Source organism: Calidris pugnax, unplaced genomic scaffold (genome assembly GCF_001431845.1).
Source record: "Calidris pugnax isolate Ruff unplaced genomic scaffold, ASM143184v1 scaffold28, whole genome shotgun sequence".
Taxonomy (NCBI): Eukaryota; Metazoa; Chordata; class Aves; order Charadriiformes; family Scolopacidae; genus Calidris; species Calidris pugnax.
Genome location: NW_015090842.1, coordinates 18,476,569 through 18,484,474, shown reverse-complemented (window position 1 = coordinate 18,484,474; position 7,906 = coordinate 18,476,569). Strand labels below are relative to the sequence as shown.

At 42.2% G+C, this 7,906-nt stretch overlaps 1 long non-coding RNA gene across 1 annotated transcript; it reads left to right on the top strand.

Moving 5' to 3' along the window:
• Positions 1-388: 388 nt before the first annotated feature.
• Positions 389-6,327, top strand: LOC106888190. The gene is made up of 3 exons (XR_001412055.1): positions 389-681; positions 5,824-5,978; positions 6,193-6,327. It is a non-coding gene; the product is annotated as an uncharacterized LOC106888190 (long non-coding RNA).
• The last annotated feature ends 1,579 nt before the right edge of the window (positions 6,328-7,906 follow it).

The following is a 7,906-nucleotide window of genomic DNA, read 5'->3' as shown; positions in this document are numbered from 1 at the left end:
CCCCGCCGGCGCTGCCCCGCCGCTCTGGGGCGCCCCCTGCCGGGCGGTGGCGGGGTCGGTGTCCGTGTCCCGCCGCGCCGGGCCCCGCGGTCAGGCGGCGATCGGGGAGCGTCGTACGGAAACCCGGGGAAGCGAGGTGGGTCTCGGCACCCTCCTCGGGGCCGCCGTGGAGCAGCGCTTTGTCTGGCGCATCCCTCCTTTCCCTTCTTTCTCCCCTTTTTTTTTTTTTTTTTTTTTTTATTTTTTTTTTTTTTTTTTTTTTTAACGTGGAAGTGTCCGGCGTTTCGTCTCATTAAAATCCGTGTGGGCTGTGCCCCCGGTAAGCGGGCAGGGTCTAGCACCGGCTCGCACACTCTCTTACATGCTCAATCCACACAGGTGTGCACTTTCATCAGTTTTCAGCTGCGTGGTGTCACCGGGGTTTGTCCCGGGGTTAATTTTCGCTATCGCTCCCAACCGCCGCCGCTCTTTTTCCACTCAAAAGTCCTTTCCGTCATCATCCTCCGACAATAGCCCTCGTTCGAGGAACGAGATATCACCATCTGGTAAAGTTTTATGCGTTTAACGTCATTTTATATGTGAGCGGAATGAGTAACTGCTTTTCCTCGCCCGTTTCTTTGTAGGGAGAAGCAGGAGTTTTTAAACCATCTTCCCGTGGCATCTGACTTCCTCGAGGAGGAGGTAAGGTTAATGTCATGTAAAATTATCGTCCTTTATTTCTAATGTTGTACTAATCGCGCTTCTGTAGGCGTACATTTTGGAAGCTGTGCTTGAGTTCATGCATACTTTCATGCAGAGCTGATGAATAACCGGCAGCGATAGGGCTCTTACACCACCGGGGCTGGAAGTGTCTGTCAAACCCACATTCTCACTGCGTTATGCCACTATCATAGTCTTTGCAGTTTTAAAAGAACTGTAGATAATTCTTCCAGATATTGAAACATTTAGTTTATAGTTCTATTGCTGTGGTTGTCACCTCCACTTTATATCAAATTTGAGACTCGTTTCTTCAGGATGTCTCTATTTTCTGCTTTATTTGCACGTTGATAGCTCTACCGAGTGACTAGTCACAGCAACTTTTTTCCTCTGATAGAAGCATATTAAAATGAGACAGCCTAAGACTAATCTGCTTTGCAGGACTTTTCAGCTCTTTGATTAAAGAGAAATGAGAAGTTTGTTTCGCGACTTATGTTTATGTAGCTCCATTAACAAATGTGAGGCTTGAGGATGCATTTGCTGCTTCCCTTCGTTTTACTGAAGGTACGTACATTTGAAGGTGTGGATAAATTCTTGGTATCAGGTGTTTGTCTGCAGCTGCCAGTGAGATGATATTAAATTTCTATACTCTCTATATATAATTTGTCATAATTTCCCAGAAGCTAAACCATTAATGCAATGGAAGAAACATTTACTATTCAATTCTTACTTAACGATGGGTAGGATTTATAGGCTGGCTGTGCGCTCTTCATTTTATTTAAATTAAGACTTGTGAATTTAAGTTCAGCTTGTATAAAGGAGTAATTAAAGTCACTATTTTTATAGCCTTCAGTCAGGTCCTGCAAAGCTGTTTAGAATGGTCTTTGTTTACTTTAGTAGTCAGACTCCAGTAGGGTTTTTGATGTGAGGGGAACTTGGATTTGAGAAGACTGCACACAATGTGGTGACCCAAAATGTAGCAATATTTGAACTTGCCTATTTGTTTTTCTACACTGGTTTCATTGGCATAATTTCATTTAGAATGTGCAAACACGTGTGGTACAGCGTAAAATAGCTTAATAAATTAGTGCTTGAACATACAGTAGGGATCAGCTGTAAATATTTTCTTTCTGGGAGGGGGGAAAAGAGGCAGGGTGATCTTAAGTAGTAGCAAACTATATTTTAAAAGCACAGCCACTGGTAGGCTCTAAGGGGTTCAGTTGCAGGTGGCTTGTAGTGGATGGCGTTAAACTTGGGTATCTTGGATATTCACCTTAATTTAATTACTTTAATAGCTACTTTCTGTTAAAACTTTAAAATCTAACGATCCTGCTTTTATTGCAGTCTTTAAAGATGTAATCGTTCTGGTGTGTGTCTGAGATGTAAAACTTAGTGCAAGGAGAGGCAACAGATTGGTTCCGTCATACGATTTTGTTGGGTTTTTTTGAGAGTACTTAAAAGATTATGATGGATAATGCTGTCTTGCCAAAGAATGCCGACACAGGTGTTCATCATTATCTTAATTAAGATCCTGAGAAAATGTCATCTTTCGGCATGAATTATGAAGGGAGATGCATTAGGAGATCATTTCAACTTTTTTTTTTTTTTTTCTTTTTGCAGGGGTAGATGAGGAGGAGGCTGTTTTCTCAAAACCTTTTTGATATTTCTTTATCAGAATACCTGACCTTAGACACTTACTGAATAATTTGTTTCTCCACTTGTGAATTTGTGAATATATTACCAAGAGATCTGTATGTGACGTTAAAGGGAATCCTCTTTAAAAATAAAATAAATAAAAAAAATACACACACACACACACACCCAGTTACTCTATTCTGTTTAAAGCTGCCCCTATAAGCAAAATGCTAAGACTCAGATGGTAGTGGAAATTGCTGCTGGAAATGTCTGCTAAGATGTTTTAAACACAGCGTGTTTAAAAGTATTAAGAACTCATACTAATAACAGAAGAATACTCATACTCAAGTATTAAGAACTCATACTAATAACAGAAAGAAATAAATATATACGAATATTTATCTTTTTGATTAAGCATGAAGAGAAAAAAAAAATTTTTCCTTTTCTCACCTTAGCACTACCATGGAAGTAAAACTAATTAACGTGGAAAGCGGAGGGAGGGGCTTGTGCCTTTCAGTGTTAAATCACTACATTATTAGCTGAGGAAGAGCTAAAACAGTGCATCTGAGATACCAGCTGAAGCCTCGGCAGTGAAACTTCTTCCCTGCAGATGCTTCACCGGAGCGTGCGTGGCTGCTGCCTGCCCAAAGATGCAGTGCTGGGGGTTAGAGGGTCGGTGGCAGGGTAGGTTTTTGGGGGCTCTGAGCTCGGGCAGAGGCTTTTGGGGAGAGCTCTGCCAGGCACCTTCAGCTGCTCTGCTCTTTTTGCTGCCTGCACTGCCTTTTGCCCGAGACCCTACGTGCCTCTGCGCTCCGAGAGCCAGGTGTGAACTCCTGAACACCTAACTCTTCTTGCCCGTGTCCAGCCATGGGGTATTAGGTAGCTCACACTAGATTTCGATTTTTCTCGGCAAGCCTTGCCACGTAAAATCACTTTTTGTCTGCAAAAAGAAGCCTGATTGTCAGTCTCGGTCCTTTTTTTTTAAAAGATTGCATCGGCAAACCTGTCCGTGGAATAAAACCATCCCCAGAAGTGCAGCTGGCAAGCCTTTTAAGCACCTAGTTATTGTATTGAGCATCTAACTCAAAAGGTCTTGACGGTATCATGGGAGAACCTAAAACTGTATTTCAGCTTCCTTGAAGTTTCCTGCAATTACCTTAAATAGCACGATTTGCTTGAATTTGTTGGCATGATATGGACTAAGTTAAGAATGTCTTTAGGGTTTATTTTGCTTACGGTTCCGTGGGCATATGCAGAAAATAGACTCTCCTAATGGTTGGCTTTAGTGGGGAAAATGAAAAAGCTGCTCTCTTTCGCGTCTAAACAAGCTTTTTACTTAAAGCAAAGCCACGTCTACTGTTAGTTGGCATCTTGTTGTGAAAGAGGAGCAGCGTGGTGGGAAGGATGGCTGTGGCTCCCTGAGCCCTTCTCCGGGACCTGTGTATGCCCGTAGCTTTCCAGAGAGTGGCAAATGCCCTTCTGGAGGCAGGAGCTGCAGCACGGACTGGGAACAGCGTGGGGGTGAGAGGTTGGGTGGCTTTGAATAGCAGTGTCCCCTTCAAAAAGGGTTTGTGTTTTGTCTTGCTTTACTTCCATACATTTGCAGTCCTTAGGGCTGCTGTTTGTGAGACCTCGGCATCACCTCTCTGAGGAGGAACAGAAAGCCAGGCAGCCTTTCTAGCCTTACACCCAAAGAATTCTTTTTAAAGTTCATAATTTCTACCTTACACCCAAAGAATTCTTTTTAAAGTTCGTAATTTCTATTTTTGGTGGTTTTTTTTAATTAATATTAGAGCTTTTTAGTTTCTTTTCCTTAATGTGGTTGATGCAGATGCAAATGATTCTTGAAGCTGTTTTCTGCAGATTGAAGTAAATGTACTTTTAGAGCTAGAATCTTATTTTTTAATATAAATCATTATATTTAAAAATATAATGGGGGGGGGGGAGCAAACCAGCCAGACCTTTCAAGGTGAATGTGGATCTTTGTAACAGAGACTTTACTAATAAACTTGTGACTGATCAGTCTCCTGCTCTTCTTGAAGGAAATGCATCTTCCTGAGCTCTTTTTTTTTTTTCCCTACAACAGAACAAAACCTAGCTTTTTCTTTCCATAAGCACATCTTTTTTTTCACAGTATTTCTCAGTATTTCAATTGCAGATTGAGAAGCCAGCGTTTACCTCTGAAATACTCTCTGCTGACATCTACATAACTTTTCATGCCCTTCAGATTTAATTTTGTATAGAATAATGCATGGTATAATGTGTAGGTCCTCTGTTTTCAATTAAGCTGTATTAGGTAACTATGCTCTTCTTTCATATCCCATAGCAAAGTATCAATATCCAGATGGCAGCGTGCTGGGAGAAAATAGCTACAGGCTTGGCTGCTACTGTAAAAGCCAAGAACTAACATTTTAGCCTGTGTGATAAATAAAACCGAGGTTGCGACTCTTGGCGTATTGGAGTTGCACTAAATAATGCTACAGTGCTGTTTATTACTGGTTTCATTGGATAATATGCAGCTGTAAAACCTGCTTGAAGCTTTTATTAAGAATACTCTGTCATTATAAAAAAGGTGCCTGCAACTTCTCTATGATATTAACGGTGCAGGAATGACTTGGTTTGTGCTGACTCCCTGGCTGTTGTCTCGGGAGGACCTTCCCCTCTCCCTGCTTCTGTAGGCACAAGGGTCCATCAGGGTCCTCTTAGGAAGAGGACAGCTCTGGAAAGCCTAGGGTTTCGCAAGCTGTTTTTAAGGTATTTTTTTGCTCTTTGCTTTTTTGTTAAGTTTATTTCAGTATTACATTTCTTGCTTCAGTTTAAAATGTAGCTGATATTCTCTCTGGTATAAACTGTCCTCCTGTGTCCCTGTGTAAAACTTAGACCGAGGTAACCTGGCTGGTTGTCTGAGGGGAGGCTGCAGGATGGCTGAGAGACTTCTGTGCTGGCTGGGGAGGTAATGGCAAGACGTGGTAGTAGGAGAGGGACTGGGAGTCCTGAATCCAGGGCTTGCTTTCTTGCTCAGTTCCTGGCACATCCCGTGGCCTAGGTTTGTTCAAGTAACCTCTGTGCCTCTGTTTACCTGACTGGTACCCTCTGCTTTTCTTAGAAACGTTCAGGTTTGAATTGGCATCTGTCATGTATTAGACTGTTGTGCTTTTGAGCAAAAGCAAGTTATGAATGCTATTGCTGATTCATTAGGTAAATGCCATTACATTTCCATATTCCACCGATCCTTTATTTTCACAGGCACCTGTTTATGGTGCGCTGCTCGGAAAAGGCAGAGTTGAGCACCATCCAGTGGGACGTGGCACTAACACAGCATCCCATAAATGTGGGATTTAACAGACGCTGGGTCCATGAGTGAAGAAACCTTTGCATTGTTCAGTCTCTAATCCTTCTCTGTAAGAGAAACCTGCTCTCTAAATTAGTGACAAATACGATCTTTTTGTTCCATTTCCTCGTTCTCCACGTGTCCATTTTTTGCCTTTACAGAATGCACCCAAGAGCAGAAGCAGTGAGGAAAATGAATCCAGCAGTCTGTCCCATCCTGTACCCGCCTGAGTACAGGAGGAGACCTCTTACGAAGCCAGAATGTGTCTGGGCTTGCAGCTCTTTTTAACCATATTAAGTCCTATTCAGAGTTAATGGTAAGTAATTTGTTTTGTGTATGTTATGATTCATTAAGTAAGGCGTTACAGTAGTGGCACTTTCCTTTGTGGTACTGGCTTCCTTCTCTAACAAAATGCAGAATTAATGTCTCCAGATACATCAGCTTTAGTCCTGCTTCTGTTAAGAAAATCCTGTGACGCTGATGAGCAGTGTTGTAATAAGTATGCTCTTGTTTTTCTTTGTCCTCTCCAGATGAGGTCAGTGAGGCTGGTCCAAGAGGTGCTGAAGGAGGGAGGAACAGAGTTGGAAGGCAGGAGCTATTTCAAAGCAGGATGATTCTTCTTTCTGTAGAGCGCCGTTTCCAGAAGGCAAGGACTTTATAAACTTCATTAGGTAGAGTATTGATAGTAGTGTCATATCAGCAATATAGCATGATGTAATATTGCATGGCTTTATTCTTCAGTCATCATGTGGAGCTGCATTAAATAAATGAACATACGGTAGTTCCTTAAATGAACATCGTGAGTGACAGCACTAAACTGAAAATTTAAAGGAACTAGAGGAAATACTACTAGATTTTTTTTTAAGCCAGTGTCTTTTCTTTTTTCAGCTCTTTCATAACCTGTAGCTCTTTTGTTTCTTGAGAAAGATGCAATGAAGAAAAATACCTTTTTATTCGAGACATTGAAGCCAGTTCAACTTCTTAACCAGAAAGACTTTGCATTCCTCTTAGCTGTTACAGCATCTTAAAGCTTTGTCCAGCAGAAAACAGCACTCATGGTGCTGACCTGTGAACTTCCCATAACCATCTTTAGTGCCACATGGTGTACTGCTGCTCTTCTTAGGGCTTCCCTGGCTGGGGAGCGGTTGCAAAACCTCTGCTGTGGCACAGCCCTCTGTGACCTCTTGCATCCAAGGATGGAATTTGTGAGTCTTTTTTTCTGCCTGGAACTTGTGGGAGCTCCCTCCTGAGCCCGATAGTTCTCAAATATTGCAAGAAAAGGTCTGACAGTGTTGTCTGGGAGATGTGACCGACTTTATTATTAACATTTATTAGGTGCCTTACAATGGAGGGGAAGAGTCATGGCCTTCATTTTTACAAATAGGCGATCCGGCGTATAGGAAGAATGGATCTCCTCTATCTTCTGTAATTCTTGACCCACCTAATTAGGTGATTGTCAGGAGAAATAACAGCCTGGCTCAGGGGAATGGCACTGGGGCAAGATGACGACGCGGTCAGTGTGGCAACACCGCTTCTCCCTCCCAGAGAAGCTTCTCCCAAGCTGGGTCCTTCCCTCTCTGAGTGTCTGCTGGCCAGGGAGGGGATTTAAAAGGGCTGCTGAATCTGGGGCTGTCTCTCTGTCGGGTAGCTTCGTTATAGATCCCATCCAGGGAAAAAGTGAGGTGCTGCAGCTCCTTTCTAGGAGCTGCTCTTGTTTTTTAGCGATTACTCACCCCCTGCCTCCTCCCGCTTCCCTTCACAGCGGAGTGGCCTTTCCCCAGGAGAAGCTGATTCACTTCACGGCTGGTATTTGCAGTTTTCCTGCACTTAGTTAGCCTGTGAGGCAGTGGCTGTTTCTTCTGGGCTAAGACTTTCGTTTCTTTTTTTTAAAATAGTTTATTTTACTAAGGAAGAGAATCTGTCCAGCTGCTACAAACAATAGTGGTTTTGATGTGTATCAATAAAGAGTTAGAGATGTGTATTTTCCCTGTAGTAGATAAAGAGACTTAAAGCCTGCTTTAAAGGAAGGCAAACCTTGGAGAGGTTTACTTAGATGTACAATATGCCCTATTCTTTCATTTTTAAAAACAGTATTAAGGGATTTATTTTTTTTTTTTGCAAGAAAAGAGAAAATAATTTCATCTTTTTGATTGCATTTTTTTTTTTCCTCAGTCTCACAGTTGTGAGATAAATATTCAGAAATATGAGTTGGTGAGGTTAATGTGATTAAAATGAATATGTGAT